The 18425-nt window shown below is 34.9% G+C and overlaps 1 protein-coding gene and 1 pseudogene across 1 annotated transcript in view; both read right to left on the bottom strand.

Annotated features, from left to right (window-relative positions):
• The window catches only part of LOC143677347 (uncharacterized), an 84902-nt gene extending 70999 nt beyond the window's left edge, over positions 1-13903 (bottom strand). Inside the window, exon 1 of the mRNA XM_077153206.1 lies at positions 13726-13903. The gene's annotated coding sequence lies outside the window, so the exon portion shown is untranslated. The remainder of the gene's footprint in view (positions 1-13725) is intronic.
• LOC143675562 (fructose-2,6-bisphosphatase TIGAR pseudogene) lies at positions 9455-13935 on the bottom strand (annotated as a pseudogene).
• Positions 13936-18425: the final 4490 nt, after the last annotated feature.

Below are 18425 nucleotides of genomic sequence, written 5' to 3'. Positions count from 1 at the left end.
AAAAGAGTGGGGAAAAGGATATGCTTGTATTTCCACAGGTGATGGACAGCCATTGCTCTGGATCCCTTCTAGAAGAATCAAGCCAAGATATGAGCAGGAAACCACAGAAGAAACAATGTGTGGTAATGCCCCACACCCAACAAGCTAAGCCACCTTCATGTGGGCAAATAAAAAAGTTAGCACAGGAAGCTGAGGAAACTCTTAAAGAGTCAGGCAAGGGAAGAAACACACTTAATTTGTTCCTTACTTTGGTGACCATGGTTGAACTATCCATAAGTCACCTTGTCTTACACTTTAATAAGCACTTAAGTAAACTGATGTTGCTTGTTATCTTTGCAACTACATTAAATATACCTATAACTAAGGCAGAAATTATACTTATTAGGCATATGTACCTAACCCCCACCACCACTGTTAAGACCTTTCACATGGCAAGATAATTCTATAGCTGTTTATATTAATGATTCAACTTATCTTCCTGGACCAGTTGATTCTCATCTCCCTTACTTTCAAAAGGAGGAGGGAGAAAAATTTAATGTCTCTATGATGGCATTTCAAGACTTTATGTCTCTCAAAACCATGATAATACTCCTTGTTTGAAATTAGAACTTCAAAGATGGTTAGGTTATACTCCTAAGAAAATTAATTCTCTGGCCAAATTGCATTTGCTTCTGGAATGAGCTTTGCATATAAAGAAAAATCAATTTCTCAGCCTGTTCCTAATAAGCTGCTTTTATGTAAAAATTCATATACATGGACACCTGAATCAGAGCATATTCAGTGGGTACAATGCCATGCCAAACAAAAGTCAGTACTCATTAATGGTTCCTATGGAATCGTAATGGATTTGTCCCCTAAGGGGTATGCAATTCAGAATTGTAGTCCTGACTCAAAATGTTTGGTGAAGTTACCTTGGTTTACTGTGAATAATTATCCTACTGAGATTTATATCAATGCTACAAATAAAATCTTGTGGCATGGGATGGGAATGGTAGCCCCATCTCCTTTTGTTAACTCAGGTCCTCAACAAACAGCAGTTTGGACACTGCCATGAGTCTAGTTCCTATTCGTATCTGGAAAGGAAATTACTCTTTAAGAAATTCAACCTATTCTCTTAAATTTAAAATTGATCAAACTGGTTATATTCAAGCTTATGTGATTAACCCTTATCATATTCTAGCAGGAACAACTGCTTTTAATTCATCTTCGTCAGGATACAATGTTCTGATTGTCAATTATTTACCTGTCTTAATTCTTCCATTTCCAAAAATAAGACTTTTCTTCATGTAAGAAGGCACCTTGGAGTATGGCTTCGGGTGCACCAAACTTGACCATAGGAATCTTCACCTGATATATACATTTTATTCAAAACTTTACATTATGTGCTTAAATGTACCAAAAGCTTTATTGGTACTTCAATTATGGTAATCTTGGGAATCATAGCCCTCACTACTACAGCTGCAGTAGGTGGAGTGGCTTTAACACAAGAAATTCAAACTGCACATTATGTGCAAAAATGGCATGAAAATGCAAGTAAAGTATGGACTCAACAGGTTAAAATAGATAAGATGCCTACGGATGACTTAGAACAGACTGTAATTATGTTAGGAGATGAAATTCAGATTGCTTAAAATGCAACAGCACTTGTTGTGTAATTGGTATATCACATCTTTCTGTATCTCTCCATACTTGTATAATGAAAGTGAACATAAGTGGGAAAAAAATTAAAAGACATTTATTAGGGCATCAAGATAATTTAACTCTAAATATTAATGAACTTCAAGCAAGAGTAGTAGAAATGCAAAAGAACATTCCAAAATTATTAGAAGGCACTGATGTTATGAATGGGATCGCTCAAGGCTACAATCTCTAAATCTACTAACATGGCTGAAAACATTAGGAGGATTTATTATTAGCTTAATAGTGATCTTAATTCTTCTCTCTTCTCTTTTATGCATAGTCTGGAAATGCTTCCAAAGAAAGTAATGTGAATTCAAATTAAGGACTGCTGCCTTGACCTCTGTTATGCTAGTGCTGCAAAAATAAAAAAGGGGAGATGTTGGAGATTGTTCTCTGAGAGCTTGAGCAGTTGGCTGACAGTCAAGGAAGGACAAGGGGCATAGGCATGCCATGCCCTGCTGATGAAGAAACTGCAGGCGCAAATGTTCTCAAGGATACTGACTGAAGTGCCCGAAGAAATCTGAATAGAGAGCATTCTGATAGGAAATAAACAGTTCCTGGGACAGGAACTGTGAACCAAACTTTGTAGCTTTGCAGGCATGACAGATATTCAAAAATAAGCTTGCTTTGATTATACTCCCTAAAGCAGTTCCCATGTAAGTGTACAATAAATATGTGGATATCAGTATATTTGGGGCTCCTGCTCTTTTTCCTGATGAGCTTGAGTCGCCTGACCCCACATAACTAACTTCACGTGTCTGTTGTTTCTTAATCCTGCATGGCATCCCTTCTTCTCCCCTGTTCTCCAGGGAATTCCCAGCAATGTAGGTTTTTTTAAACTTGAGAGTTAATTTATGTTGGGTCAGTGAGGAACTCTATGTGAACCTTCTCCAAAATCATTACATTTAAAGTTTTCTCAGTGTAAGATCTCTGCTGTTAATGAGAGATAAGAGGCTGTTAAAGTTTGGCTAATGTACCTTTATTCATTAATTTATTTACATAATAATCCTAGGCTGATCATTTGGTGAGAGACTGCAGTTAAACTCTTTCTCATGCTTTTTACATATAAATGGTGAATTACTCCCCTGCATGCATATAGATTTTCTCTTTTGTACCAGTTCAACTTAATTAATTTTGAAGACAAAATCATGTTTCAAAACTAGGCATCTATTTATGATCCATTCTCATTCAAATGTAATGTCGTAGGAACTCATGTTATGATTTTGAGTTCAGATTTATTTCTTCCCTACATTCATATTATCCAGTACTTTCTCCTGGGACAGCACTCATTCCAAACTCTTAATTGCAGTCAGATGCTTGTGCTGAATTCATGGCATCTCTATTTGGGTGATCACTTTTTTACAACCATGAAACTTATCATTGACATGATGTGAATTTGTCCTTCTTGCAGCTATTTTGCATGGATATCATTTTTTTTTTTTAAGGCTTCTTTCCCTACCTGCAATCATTGCATAGATTGTTATTAGTGGAATCAAAATGTTAAAAAGCAACCACAGCTCATGTCAGTATATCTCAAATATTTTCCCCTGTGGTGCTCATTTCATATATCAATTTGGCTAGGTTGTGGATTCCAGTTGTTATTCAAGCAAACACTTTGCATACATTACCAGTTGATTGTATATATGGCTGACTGATCTACATTCAACTAAGAAGATTATCCCAAGCAGTATAGGAGTTCTAACCAATCAGTTTGAGTTTCTAGAAAACAGAACTGAAGATTTTAGGAGTCAGAAAGAAGAATTTCTGCCTCTACTTCAGCTAGCCATTTTCCCTTGAAAAATTCAACCTCATCATTCTAAGAGTTTCCAGTTTGTGATCTGTCCTATATAATTCAGCCCTACTAGTTCCCATAGTTGTATGAACCAGGTCCTATAACAATTATATATATCATATTGGTTATATTTCTTAGGAAAACCATAACTAATTCAGCCCATAAATGGCAAAAACAAGAGAAATGGAAAAATAACCCAGCTAGTGAAAAACATTTTAGGACATTCACATTTTTGGAAGGTTCTGGATTAAAATAAGAGAAAAATAAAATGAAGAAGGGATTTGGGAAGGTAAAAAGTGGGAAATCTATAACAGTAGGGGACAAGGACAAGTGCCATTATGTAAAAAATAACTCCAATATGTATATGTACATTCCTTTCCTGAGGCCAATGTAATTGGCCAATTTCATGTAGATTTAAGTGGTATGAAATAATCAGAGCAAGGATTGGAGTGGAATAGGTGGAAGCCATTCTGAAAACTTGTTATATATATATATATAATCAATGTCAGCAGAATCACCCACAGCGACCAGATGACTGAGGTTTTCCAGCGTCACATCTCTGAACAGCTTTCCCTTGGATCTGCCAAGCAAAGCTCACTCTACTGGATAGAGTCTTTAGCTACATCTTTATGGCCACTGATTCCTAAAACATAGTGGACATTATAATTATTCCAGGATCATCTGTACCAATGTCCAAAAGTTGAATGGTTAGGATGACAGCACTGGGGAATGGATGCTATATTTATAGAAAGCTCTGACCGTGTTTGAGTTTCCAGTCAAATGTTTCTTGGGATTAACTTGGATTATGCACATCTGAACAGATTCTAACTTCTTTAAAAAGGAATAATATTTCACACGTATTGTGTGACATATCCTAATCATTTCCCAGTAAACTTACAATAAACTGGTGACTTCTAAACTGTTGATAATAAAATTTTTATTGGAGAATACATAAATAAACACTCCTCATAAACATCATTTAAATATACAGGTTCATCACAAAACATTATCCATGCTTTTTAATGTCTTTAGGTAGATTATTAGCCTGCATGATCCTCAAATTCCTCATGTATGACATGGTTTGCCAATTAGTTGGGAATGTTGAGAAATCCAAGTACCTAATGTGTAAAATGTTTCTAATCTAATAAACATGAATTAAATAGAGATGCTAGGTCTGTTATTATTTAAAATGCTAAAGACACTGAATCAATATTCAGTACTCTTCAGAAATGAATAGATTTTGTAGAAAACTTGGGATCAGCTGGGGTTGCCTCTCTTTTCTCTATATGGCTGATGTGTATATTTTACAGGTTAAGGTAAGTTCAGAAGCATCAGCATGGGGCTGTTCAGACTGCTAAACTGAACAACAGTCCTTGCTTGTTGTACATGATGTATAACATTCTTAGATTTTCTGGGACACAAACATCTATTCTCTTAATTTCTGGTGCCATCATTCTGTCTGTCTACTTAAGACTAATATAAAACTCCAGTTCTTTGATAACTGCCAAAGGACCTTAAATTTTACTGTACCTACTATCCTACTTCTCCTCAATGCCCATTCAAATGTCTGAAAATAGTACTGCTGCTCAATTTCTTCCAGTTTTCATGTTTGAGCAAAGGTTAATAATACTAAAAATGGATAATTGTGGACAAGGGTGGTAAGGAGGATTTCAATGTGTTTTTTTTCTAGTTTTACCAATGTTCAAATATATTCAGTAAAACTTTAATAAATTTAACATTGGAGAAGATAAATGATTCTCAAACTAAATGGCTCTCATGCCCCACCTCAATACTCTATGGGCCTCAATCCCAGCGCTTGCAACTCTGAATTGGTTGAACTCATCTGAAGAAATGTCACCTTCTCCACTGACTATAAGCTTCTGCCGCTACTCACTCTATTGCCTGGGTTCATCACATACCTAACACCACTATAGACACCAAAATTGTTAACGAGTGAAGCATTTCTTTACTGAGGCCATGAGCAGGATTGAGAAAAAGAAAACTTTTCACATCCCTTCTGTGAACACCCAGCATTGATGGAGAGTGAAATAAATTAGTGTAAATGTTGTGCAGGAGAATTTTTTTTCTTTCTTTTTCAATTGTTTATTTTGAAATAACTTCAAACTTATAGGAGAGTTCAAAAAAAGAGAACATAAAACTCCAAAGCAGATATTTGCATTTATCAGCTATTACCACTTTGTCATATTTTTCATATTCTCTCATCTAAATATCTCTATCATCTATCTATATCTGTCTATCTATATCTATCTATCTATCATCATCATCTAAGTCTGTTTTCTAAACATTTGAGTGTAGTTTGCTAAAATCTTGCTATTCTAACACATAACATTTCCATTGAATTTTCTAAGGATAAGGACACTAGTGTAATCATCTTAACTGCAGATATGATGTTCAAGAAATTTAACATTGATATAAACCATATAGTTGACATTTCAATATTTTTAGTTGTCCCAATAATGTCTTCTATGGCATTTGCTCCTCTGTTATTAGTTGCAGTTCAGGATCATGCATTGCATTTAATTACCTTATCTTTTTAATCTCTCTCATTTGTTAAATTGTGGTAACATATATACAACATAAAATTTTCCATCTCAACCATTCCCAAACATATGATTCAGTATCACTATTCATAATCAAAATCACCAAAACTTTCCATCACCCCAAACTGAAACCTTGTTCCCAGTATACATTAGCTCACCATTCCCCTCTCCTTTTTAACTATATGATACCTTCTGTATCTGTGAATTTGCATAGTTTTTTTCATATAAGTGGAATCAAACAATTTTATGTGTCTGTCTTATTTCACTCAACATGATATCTTCAAGTTCATTGTAGTGTTTATCAAAATTTCAATCTTTTTAAAGTTCACTAATATTTCTATGTAAATATGAAAACATTCTATTTATCCATTCATCTATTGAGGGATATTTGGGCTGCATCCATCTTTGAACTATTGTGAATAATGCTGCTATGAACATTGCTGTACAAATATTTGTTGTATTTCCTGCTTTCAAGTCTTTTGGGTATACCTAGAACTGGGATTGGCATGTCATGTTGCGGTTCCTCCTTTAACTTTTTGAAGAACTGCAATGTTTTCAATAGGGACTGTACCATTGTATATTCCTACTAACAGTTCACTGGCTTTCCTTCTCCTCCCTTGCCAGCATGGGTTAGTTTCCTTTTATTTTTAAAGAATAGTTACTCTTATGTGTGTGAAATGTTTTCTCCATTCAATTTTGACTTGCAATTCCCTAACAGCTAACGATGTTGAGTATGTTTTCATGTGGTTAATAGCCATTTGCACATCTTTATTGGAGAAATGTCTATTAAAGTCATTTGGACAGTTTTTAATAGGGTTGTTTGTATTTTTGTTGTTGAATAGTGGGAGATCTATATATATTTTAGATATTAAATCATTATCAGATCTAATTTTCAAACATTGCATGTCATTCTGTCAGTTGACTTTTTCACTTTCTTGGTAATGTTCTTTGAAGTACAAAAGTTTTAATTTTAATGAAATCATTTTTTTCTATTTTTCTTCTCCTACTCATTCTTTTAATATAAAATCTAAGAATCCATTCTCCTAAAAAATACTGAAAATATTTTCTTATATTATCTTCTAATAATTTTATACTTTTAGTTCTTTTACTTATGCCTTTGAGCTATTTCAGGTAATTTGTGTATATATGGTATGAGTCAGGGGTCCCATTCATTATTTTGTACTTAGATACCCAGTTGTCCCAGCATAATATTTTGAAGAGGCTGTACTTTCCACATTGGGTGGATTTGTCACCCATGTCAAAAGTCAGTTGCCCAGAGATATATATGAGGTAATCCTTTCTTTCTTTCTTTTTTTTTTTAACAAAACGTGCTAATATTTGTTCAATAGAATACTCAACAGAGGTTATTTAACACAGGTTATATGTACTAGGTCTGTACATAGCCACAAAGTCAGAGCCCCCAAATTAAGTGAAAATAAAGAATACATCTATTATAATGACATTTCTGTGCATTTTACAAACAACAAAACAATATAGTTTCCTTATGAATACTAGGTGAAAACGCAAAAAAAAAACATATATATATATATGAAAGTATACACGGCACAATGAAAGAACTGGTTAAGGTGACTTTATGTTCTATGTCTTAAAGTTGTATGTATTCACAGAAAAAGGAAAGCAAATACAACAAAATGTTAACAGTTATGACTTCCGAATAGTGACAATGTGGATATTTACTATTATTTGTCCTTTTCTGTTATTTTTTCAGATTTTCACTCACTTCTTCTGGTGCTCAAACAGGTGCTCTGTTTCAATACTGGCAGGAAATCTTGGTGGTACTGGACACATTGAGAAACTGTTCAATTTTGGACTTCACATGTGATTTAAATGATGTTCAAAATAAATGTTGACAATATGTGACTTTAGCCTTAACTGACAACTTTAGTACCAATCCTCTTTTAAAATTAGACTCACAACATTCATTAATATGATAACTTAAAAGCAAACCACATGTAGGGGGGTGCAAGGGAAGTTCAGTGGTAGAATTCTTGCCTGCCATGCAGGAGACCCAGGTTTGATTCCCAGCCCATGCACTTCCCAAAGAAACAAACAAACAAGCAAAAAACAAACAAAAAAAGAAAAATTCAACAAATGGTGCTGCAATAAGGGGATACTCACATGGAAAAAGACGATGAAATGTGACCCCCATCATACAGCATACGAAAAAAAAAGTAAACCACATATAAAGCACTTTCTTCAATTATATAAGGATTTTTGAGGGACCAACCTTTTGGGCAAGATTAAGTTAATCAAAATCGCTTTTCTCCAGCTTCTAGTGGAAAGAAGCAGAAACCTAATCTGTACCTTCCACAACTCAACCATGGTTGGGGTTATCATAGCACCACTCTTTTCCATGATGCCTCCTTTTATTTGGAAGTTACTGCATAGTGTACTATTAACTGTTCACTTACTTTAGAGACTTCCTTAAACTGTAAATTCATCAGTTTCTAGGTTACATAAGAGGCAAGTAGATATATCACCTCTATTCTTTTATACTTTTTGTTTGCTTGTGTTGCTTTCTTGGATTTCACTGCCTTGTCTTCTGAAAAACAGACTAATTTAGATTAATCATTTAGAAGAGTTGCTCTTTTAACTTCTACTCAGAGACTTCTTCTTTAATTTTTTAAAATCAAATAATACCTTAACTTTTGTTCTACATCAGAGCATCCTCAAATCATAATTTCCATTCATCCATGTTCTAGTTTGCTAGCTGCCGGAATGCAACACACCAGAGACGGATTGGCTTTTAATAAAAGGGGATTTATTTTGTTGGTTCTTCAGAGGAAAGGCAGCTAACTTTCCACTGAGGTTCTTTCTTCCGTGGAAGACACAGGATGGTCTCTGCTGGTCTTCTCTCCAGGCCCCTGGGTTCCAACAACTTTCTCCGGGGTGATTTCTTTCTCCATCTCCAAGGGCCGGTGCTGAGCTGCAAGTGCTAAGATGAGGAATGCCAAGCTGCTTTGGCTGTGCTACATTGCGTTCTCTCATTTAGGCACCAGCCAATTAAGTCAAACATCACTCATTGCAGTAGACACACCTCCTAGTTGACTCAGGTGTAATTAGTAACAGATGAGGTTCATGTACAGTTGGCTTATGTCCGCAGCAACAAGACTAGGTATGCTCACCTGGCCAAGTTGACAACTGAATCTAACTAACACAATCCACATTCCAAACCTGCTACAAAAATTCCAACTATTGCACCTTATACAAAAAAAACTTTAGTGTCATTTACTTTACATAAATTTATCATGGTGATAATTTTTCATTTAAAAGACAGAGTTTTTTTTAAAGATCCAATAAAATAGGCTAGATTTTCAGAAAGCAAAGAAAAATATTAACATAAGAAAAAAGGAAAGAAGCATAGTAACAAGGTTATTAATCCCCCATTTTACAACAGTGAGTTCCTTCATCTATTTACTGAGCTGGTAGGAAAATAAAGATGGAACTGAGTTGGGTGAAAAAATTATTGTGGAAAATGCCAGCTGTACTCAAATAAATAAGTCATTTCTAAATGGTTTTCCATTAGTGTTTTATGTGGCTATGGTTACATTCAAACTTTATAACCTGCTGTAATAGTAAATTTTTTTTTTTAACCATTTGCAAATCAGCAGTAGCAGAGGATGGAAATAAATCCAAAGGCACTCCCTCCCTCAGAGGCCCAAAACTGTTAGATATTGATGTAGGTTTAAACTTGGTGGATTTCAGTTACTCCATTTAGATGTTCCTTTAGGTTCATACAAACACACTGAATTACTGGTTTAACTTCCTTTCCTTCCTTCAAGTTTATGATGACGAGACTAATCCCCATATTGAGATTTGCTCACAGTGGCTGGTAGGTAAAACTTAAGGTCAGTCAGAAAACAATCAAATAGGTTTCTCATATAAGTTCCATGATTCACAACTAAGACACCAACTGCTAATCCTGGAGTACTGCCATTTGAGTTAAATTCAGATCCAAGTTTTTTTGCTAAAGGAAATATTTCCTCAAAAGAAGTTTGCAGAGAGTTGCTTGGTGTGCCTTGTTACTCTTTCTGATTGGCTTCTTTCAGGATCAATTGGCAAAGATACTCAAAAAAGTCTTTTCCACACATTTTCACCTGGTCCAGTATCTGTCCTCAGGTGGTGTGAAGATAGGGCGTTCCAACACAGCTACTTTGCCAATGCCCTTAGCTCAGTCAGTGCCTTGCCTTCTGCAGCCCCATATTTCTGCAGTGATCCAAAAGATTCATCCCTGGGAGTCAGCTCCCATGCTGCAAGGGAGACTTTCACCCTGAATGTTATGTCCCATGTGGGGGGAAAGCAATGATTTCACTGGCAGCGTTGCAAGCCACATTATTTTACCATGGAGAAAACTAAACTTAAGTTTTGTATGAATACCCAATTTGACACAAAAAACTTTCTTTTTTTAGAAATATATGATAAACAGATATTAAATTTTGGTCAACACTGACTATGACAAACAGAATTCACTTTCATTAACTCCTTCTTTACAACTTTCTAGATTCATTCAGAGCTTACAGTCCACAATGACTATAAAAGACAAAATTCACTACAAAATCCATTTCTTTAAACCTTCTATCACCTCCATATCCGCTCCACCTATAGTTTTCATTTAACCAGACTGCACATATTCAGAAATGAACTTGACAATAAATTCAGAAAGCTTTTTAACCTGCATACTTCCTTTCAATAACAGTATTCATGTAGGGGAATAGAGACAGAGATACTACAAAATAATGGAAGATGGAAGAAATTTATGCTTGGATTGTGTATACCACCAGGTATCTATATACTTTATATTCAGAACACACAAATGATTATTTACAATATGTCTAAAATCTCTCAGTCCAAATTCAGCACTATGTTCAGAGATCAGAAAAGTCCCAAGTTTGAAATATAATCAGCTTTTTATATTTAAGGGATTTATATCCAGAAAAAACTCAAATTTTCAATGACATTATTTCCAACTGCTAAATAGTGCTAGGAATAGGTTAGTTTATAAAATTAAGTTATGGTTTCTAAAAAAAAAAAAAAAACCTAGGTCAGAGCTCCACTTAAATGTTACTTTCTTAAAGTGTCATCTCTTCTATGAGGTCTTCTTAGGTCATTTTTTATCTATCTGCTTTTTAAATTCTTCTAGCAATTTTATTTCTTCATTATTACTGGCACTGTACCATTGTACAAGTATATTCTAACTAGAATATAAACTCTTTGAAGATAAGAATTAGCTTCTACTTATGACCAGATTTACTAACAGAAATATTCTGATTGACATTAACAAAGCCAACACAAATACAAATTCTTTTACATCCTGAGGTAACAAATGGCCAAATAACCAAAAGCCATATTCTTTGAAATCAAGGTTATAAAAAGTCTATTTATATTTCTTATAAACTTAAATGATTTCTTAAATAGAATCTGTTTGAAGCATTAGCATATTTTAAATTTTATTATATTTTATATGTATTATTATTACCAGGTACATTGCTTAGTTTATGTAACCTAACCTATCTGTTCAGGCTATTTTAAGAGGAATTTTGAGAATATATTTATAATACTAGCTTATTTTATCAGCAAGTTTAAATAGATTTAGGGAGAACACAGCAAAGCACAATAAAATTGTATTTGTTCAATTCAAAATCTGTTATAAAATTCCTTTTATCAGAGATTGATAAAATCTTTGTTTTCTTTATATCTTTAAAAGAATTTCATTGATACATATTATATATTCACAAACTATGTACTCATCTAAAGTATATAGTCAGTGGCTCACAATATCATTATATAGCTGTACATTTATGATCACCATCAATATATATATATTTTTTGAGGACATGGTCTGGGAATTGAACCCAGGTCTCCCACATGAAAGGCATGCATCCTACCACTAACCACCTGTGCACCCAGAACTTTTTTCTTTTTTGTGAAAAATAACATATATACAAAAAAAACAATAACTTTCAAAGCAAAATACAATTAGTTGTAGAACAGATTTCAGAGTTAAGTCTGGGTTACAATTTCACGATTTTAAGTTTTTACTTCTAGCTGCTCTAAGATACTGGAGTCTAAAATAAATATCAATATAATGATTCAGCAATCATACTTATTTGTTAAACCCTACCTTCTCTGTATAATTCCACCATCACCTTTGTGTTTTCATAAAATCTTAAAATTACAAACAGTTTTAAAATTACATAGGTTATCAAGTTCTGGAAAATATACTGCAATTGTTTAATTTGACCCAATCCTATTATCAGGAAAAAAACTTTTCCATATCTCTCAAAGATCTTTCATTTTACTTATTGACATGTGATAATTAAATTCTGCTCAGTTACTCCTATCCCAAGGCTATTTATATCTTAATAATGATCTGATTACTAGTTACCATTGCAAAGTTATTATTGGAGAAATTAATATTAACAATCGTAGCCTATTCTGCAGCATTTTATGCCTACCATTTCTAATCTCCAGGCCCATTTACAAAAGGATTCTAGACCACACCTCACCATATCTTTCTGTGCCTAGCCCTCTCCCCATAACTGCATTAGGTGGTTAGGGCTTGGGGCTTAGTTAGGTTGGACAGATAGAAACCAAGCTTGTTGGATTTCACGGAATTTTTAGAGTACCATGCCCTTCTTTTACTATTTCCAATTATTAGATTTATTTTACTAAAAGCTGTGACCGAGACCATTGGAAACAGTCTTTGTTTTTCCAGAGGCAGCCATTTGGCAGTTTTCTGCTGCCTTAAGGAAATTCCAGAGGCAGTATCTTTCTAATGTCCAGGTTGGCTTCCAGTAATGACAAACTAAGATTTTGAATCTTGCCATTCAGAGAGTATTTTCTCCTCTTACTCTTTTACTTCAGAAGTACCAATTTATATATCCATATATTTATATCAGGCACCTAATTATTCCTAAGCAGGTCAAATAGAACTCTTTAAGAATTTTCTTATTAAATTGCTATTACCATTACTGGAGGTATGAGAATACACATTGAACAGGTACAAATAGTAATTTAGTGACCCAAGAAACAGAAATTGTGTTGAGAGGGAAAAATAAAGGATTGAATATATTATCTCATCCCATTTTTACCTTTATGCAGAATAATACTAACTTTAATATCCTTAATTTTACCTGTAATGGTAGTATTTTCATTTAAAATCATTCTGAGGCCAGATTGTGTTACAGAAATAAAACTTTTTTTTACTCATAACTAAATAGTTTCAACTTTCAATACAGCCCAAATGTTCCCTTTTTAAAGAATGTCCATAATCAGTAACAAATTAGAAACATCTGACCAATGCAAAGTAGGACCATACCAATCAACAAATTTAAACAGATACTTAACACTTATTATATTTTATTAACACACGAGTTAATAACTAGACTAAACACAACTAACAAACAGGCGGTAAATGCTTAACACATCAATTAACAATTGAACATTATACTCTTACTATACTCAGGTAACACACAGGCTAGCACACAAACAGGTCTACTTAATTTCATTAAATACCAATTAATTGTTATTTTAGGTCAGGGTTTTAAACCCTGTATAGTATAGTAACCAAAAACAGAAGGTGTAGAGGTCAGAGCAAAAGGGATCATTCTGGAAGCCTAACCTACATCAAGGGGACTCAAACTGCCAATTTACTCCCCAATCCACTTTTACCCTGATGATCTCCTCACTCAATCAGATGTTCAGCATGGAACTGAAAATAGTTTCTCCCTTTGCAGCTTTTCAGGGTGCCAAAAATTTCTAGAGTTCTGGCAGAACAGAGAACCCCAGTTGCCGAGACTTTAGACTAAGTTCAATCTAGCAGCCACAGAGGACTCGTTACCTGGCTTACCTGGCCTGCTGGGGTTCTAGAACCTCAGGCATTCATTCTATCTGGATCTCAAAATTGCTAGCATCAAAAGCCGAGGATTCTGGAGTCTTTTGCCCAATGTGCTCAATAACCAATTCCTGAGACACTGAAGTTTCAAAGACAGAAAGAGTTTATTACTAGGCACGTAGTTGAAGAGCAGATGGCCTAATGGCCCAAAATCTGTCTTTCAGAACTACAGTAATTTTGATAGTTTTACTAGAGAAAAGAATGGGCAGGATTTAGTATAATGAGCACATGGCCCCAGATAATGTAATTAATTAGAGGTGATCTAATTACTGACCATGTGCAGATTGAAAGTCTAAGCTACTGTGCATGTCAGGGCAGCCCGCTTTGGTTAGATCCAGTCTTGGCTATCAAGATAACTTTGGATTTGGGATGGGTTAGTTCTGTGCTGATCCAAGACCTTCATTAATAAACATTAGGGAATGCGAATTAAAGACTCTGAAGTTGAAAACTGGATAACTGAGTAGAAAGGAGAAGGTTAGTCACAAGGTTTTTACAACCACAGGGACAGAAGATAAGGGCTATACAATCATTACCAGAAATCAAGACAGCTGGATTGCAATTGAGAGATTTCAGGGATTTCCATCTGTCTACTTCTATATACCAGAAAGCAAAAAGGAATATATATATATGATTTGGTAATTAAAATCATCCCTTAAATCCTGATTTCTCAGTTACACTTCCAGTGTGTGCATATTTAACTATCGAGGAAGAAAATACCATATGAACATAAGTATCTTCAATTCAGACTTATCTGATATCCTAAAGAATATAAAATTCTAAAAACCTGTTGAATAAAATAAAATGGCTCCCAGCATTGGGCATTGCTGGAAATGACCCCCCTTTCCAGAAGGGCTTTCTAGAAGATGGAAACAATTTCCTCTGGGACTTTCTGAAAAAATTGAAGACATCATACAGAACTGCAGATAAGCAATGCCTGGTGATAAAACTACTTTTCATCCAGCAGAGATAGTGAATCAGAATGGAGAAGCATAAAATACTAATCAATTATATCTGCTCCCCATGTTAGTAGGACACCCCTTAGGTAAACCTGAGGCAACGTTAGCCAATCATAACATTTCATCCCTTGCTTCCACCATCTCCCTGTATGAGTTTCCTTTTTACACTCCTTTGTGGGAACTCTCTTTTACTTTCTGAATAGGTTGCTGCCTGATTCATGAATTGCTCAATAAAGTGTGAGACCCTAAATTGCTTGAGAAGTTTTCCTTTTATCAAACCTAAAATATTAGGGGTGACAGGAATTAATTATTCATCTTCATCATTGATTTGCCTATACATTGGGTTGTTTCAAATATTTTTATATAAAATTAAAAGTTTAAAGTTCTTAGGATATTGCTTGAGAGAAAGAATAATTTATTTATGCTGAAAAATCAAGTAAAATATTTTGATTTTGAATAGAGTAATTTTTTCCAAAAGGAATATTTTGTCTTTTTACTTCTTTTTACTTTTTAAATACACAATTCTGAAATCTAAAAAAAAAAAAATGTACTCTTTATTATTTTTATTGTAAGCATTTTCCATAAACCTGTATTCAATTTTATGGTTCTCAGGTGGGCAATGGTGGCTCAGTGGCAGAATTCTTGCCTGGCATGCCGGAGACCTAGGTTTGATTCCCGGAACTTGCTCATGCCAAAAAAAAAAAAATTTATGGTTCTCTTATATATTTTTACATCTTTATAGCCAAGGTACATGACAACAATCTTTGGCAAGTGAGGCACCCTTCTCGTCAGATGTAAACATTGATTGCATATGTACTAGGATTCAGACCTGTGCCAGGGAGTGGGGTTGAACTGGCAAGACATACATATCATTTGCCGATGTGACTTTTAAAGTTTTGTTTGGAAAAGATAATTTAGGATACTTTGTATACATAGCCATGTATACTTAATTTTTAGTGATGTTAAAGTCCTCTTAGAAATTAATGAAACTTTAGCTGAGACCATATACCTTTCATAGGGAAAAGTACTAAAATTTTTGGTGGAAACAATAATAGATCTAGAGACTTTTTTTATTCTGAGGGAAAATGTGAAAAATCTGTGAAATAACTCAGAACTTGCTGGGCCCCAGGAACTGAGAGAAGCCTGGATAGCAGTTGAGTGTGATAGAGTGGCCTGGAGAGAGGAGTCTGAAGGCTGTGGTAAGTCCAATCATCCTTGTATGTTTAGTGGGTAAACATTAAAGCATTTATGCAATTGCATGATCTGATTAAATTAGTGTGTTTGTGGGGGAGCTCTTTGCTGCAGAAAGTATTGAAAAAATTTAAAAGGCTATTGGTCTCTTATTTAGGAATCACAACTTTGTTATTCCTTCAGTTTATATTTTATTTGTTTCTCAGGGACTGTACGACCCCACTCTCTGGTATGTTTCAGGGCATGAGAAGATCGGAAGAAACCTCCTCTGACAACTTTGTTTTAATGTCTAAGTTTTGCTCAATGAAGGATGGAAAAGGTGATACTGAACAGAACTTTCTCAGCCAAATATTCATGTGATCTTGACCCCTATCGCCAATTGTAGGTTATGACCTGTAAAGACTCAGAGTCCAGGGCCCCACCCCCTCCTCCATTTTAAAAGAGGAAGTCACACAGCTGCCTACATGCCCAAGGACAGACCTTAAGGATCAAAATCCCTGCTCTGACATTTGGTGAGGCAAAATAGGCCAGAAACAAAAGAGCAAATATTGTATGGTCTCATTTAGAAAATACTTATAAGAAAATAGGGGCCTAGATTGTAAACTCTTATAGCAATCACATTCAGTCCAGAATGACAACTGTGATTTTTGGATATTAAAAGACTATTTTATATATGTATAACGTGGTATTTAGAGATAAGAATGAACTCAATCAGATAAGGATTAAAGTAATTCAGAATAGGGGTTAGGAAGACATTGTATGTATTTTAGAACTTCATCTACACTTTGAGACCAAAGGAAGAAAGATTTATTTTGTCCAGAATTTAAAATTTTCTATGGCACATAATCTAACTCAACCTTTCTGGATAGATCATTTATTCAGGGAGCCCAGAATAAGAATGAGGGTCTTTAATACTATGTAGAGTAATGTAATGCCTGGATACATTCCAAAGTATATTAAGAGAATAATAAAAAAGAATTGGCAAAGTCCCTTGAGGGATGAGAGAAAAAATGTGAATCTGTTAAACTGTACCACCAGGGAAATCCCTGATACTGTGTCAAACATTAGGGACACCCAAATCAATAGCCCAAGCCCTTAAACTTGAGGCTTGCTCTTGTGAAACTTATGTATCTAGTGGAGGAGCTTAGCCTACCTATATGCATGCCTAAGAGTTACTTCCAGAGGATATCTTTTGTTGCTCAGATATTGGCTCGCTCTCTCTCTAAGCCCAGCTCTGCAAGTGAAATCTTTGTCCTACCCCCTATATGGGACACGGCATCCAAGGGTGAAAGTCTCCTTGGGGGTGTGGAAGATGACTCCCAGGGATGAGCCTGACCCTGACACAAATGGATCAACAATGCCATCCTGACCAAAATGGGGAAAAGAAGTGTAGCAAATAAGGCATCAGTGGATGGGAGAGTTCAAATAGAGTCAAGAAGCTACTCTGGAGGTCACTCTTATGCAAGCTTCAGTTAGACATTTATACCTATCATATCTTGTGAAACCCCAACCAAAACCATCCCTGCCAATCCTAAAGAACACCTAGAGCATTATATAAGATTCTGCAAAGTTTCCATGCTCTAGGGTACCTTTCCAGAAACCTACGACCTCCAGATGGGTCCCTGGACCAGACAAGTCCTGAAAGTAGTAACGTCAGCCTCTCCAGAACATCAACTAGTTCCATCCCAATCTTCTATATTACTGACAGCCCTTTATAAGATGAAAAAGTCAAAATGGACATAGCCCAAATATCCCTGAAAAGCGGGAGAAAAATCAAAAGAGATAGTGGAGTTATACCGAGAAGCCAGGATTTAACAAATGAGTAGGATTTCTGGATCATTATATTGATATTTCCAACATTTTAGAGCAGCTATAAGTAAAAACTAAAATTGTGGAATTATATACCAAACTCTGAAATATGTTCTAGAACAAATTGCAGTGATGTGCTTTGAAATTTATTGCTATTTTATACATATGCTACTTTTCACAAAAAAGAAAAAAAAGTCAAATGTGATAATAAATGTGCAGGTATATGATATTATGAACCAATCATTGTACACTTTGGATAATTCTATGGTGTTTGAATATATAATATATATCAATAAAATTTTAAAAGTTTAAAAACACTGCTCACTCCAACTCTTGAAAGACTGCTGAACCAAATCTTCTAAGAGTCTGCTGCTTTATAAGCTGCCTTCTTTGGCACACTCTTCCCTGTTTTCCTCTTTCTCTCTTGGTTGTGGGGTGAATCATTGACTCTCATTTCCCAATTGGTGACTACTGGGGAAACTTTCCCTCCTATAAGTAAGTCCCTAATTAAACTCATGGGT

This window comes from Tamandua tetradactyla, chromosome 3, assembly GCF_023851605.1.
Source record: "Tamandua tetradactyla isolate mTamTet1 chromosome 3, mTamTet1.pri, whole genome shotgun sequence".
Classification (NCBI taxonomy): domain Eukaryota; kingdom Metazoa; phylum Chordata; class Mammalia; order Pilosa; family Myrmecophagidae; genus Tamandua; species Tamandua tetradactyla.
The sequence above is the reverse complement of the archived record's forward strand: the minus strand, read 5'-3'. Positions and strand labels throughout refer to the sequence as shown.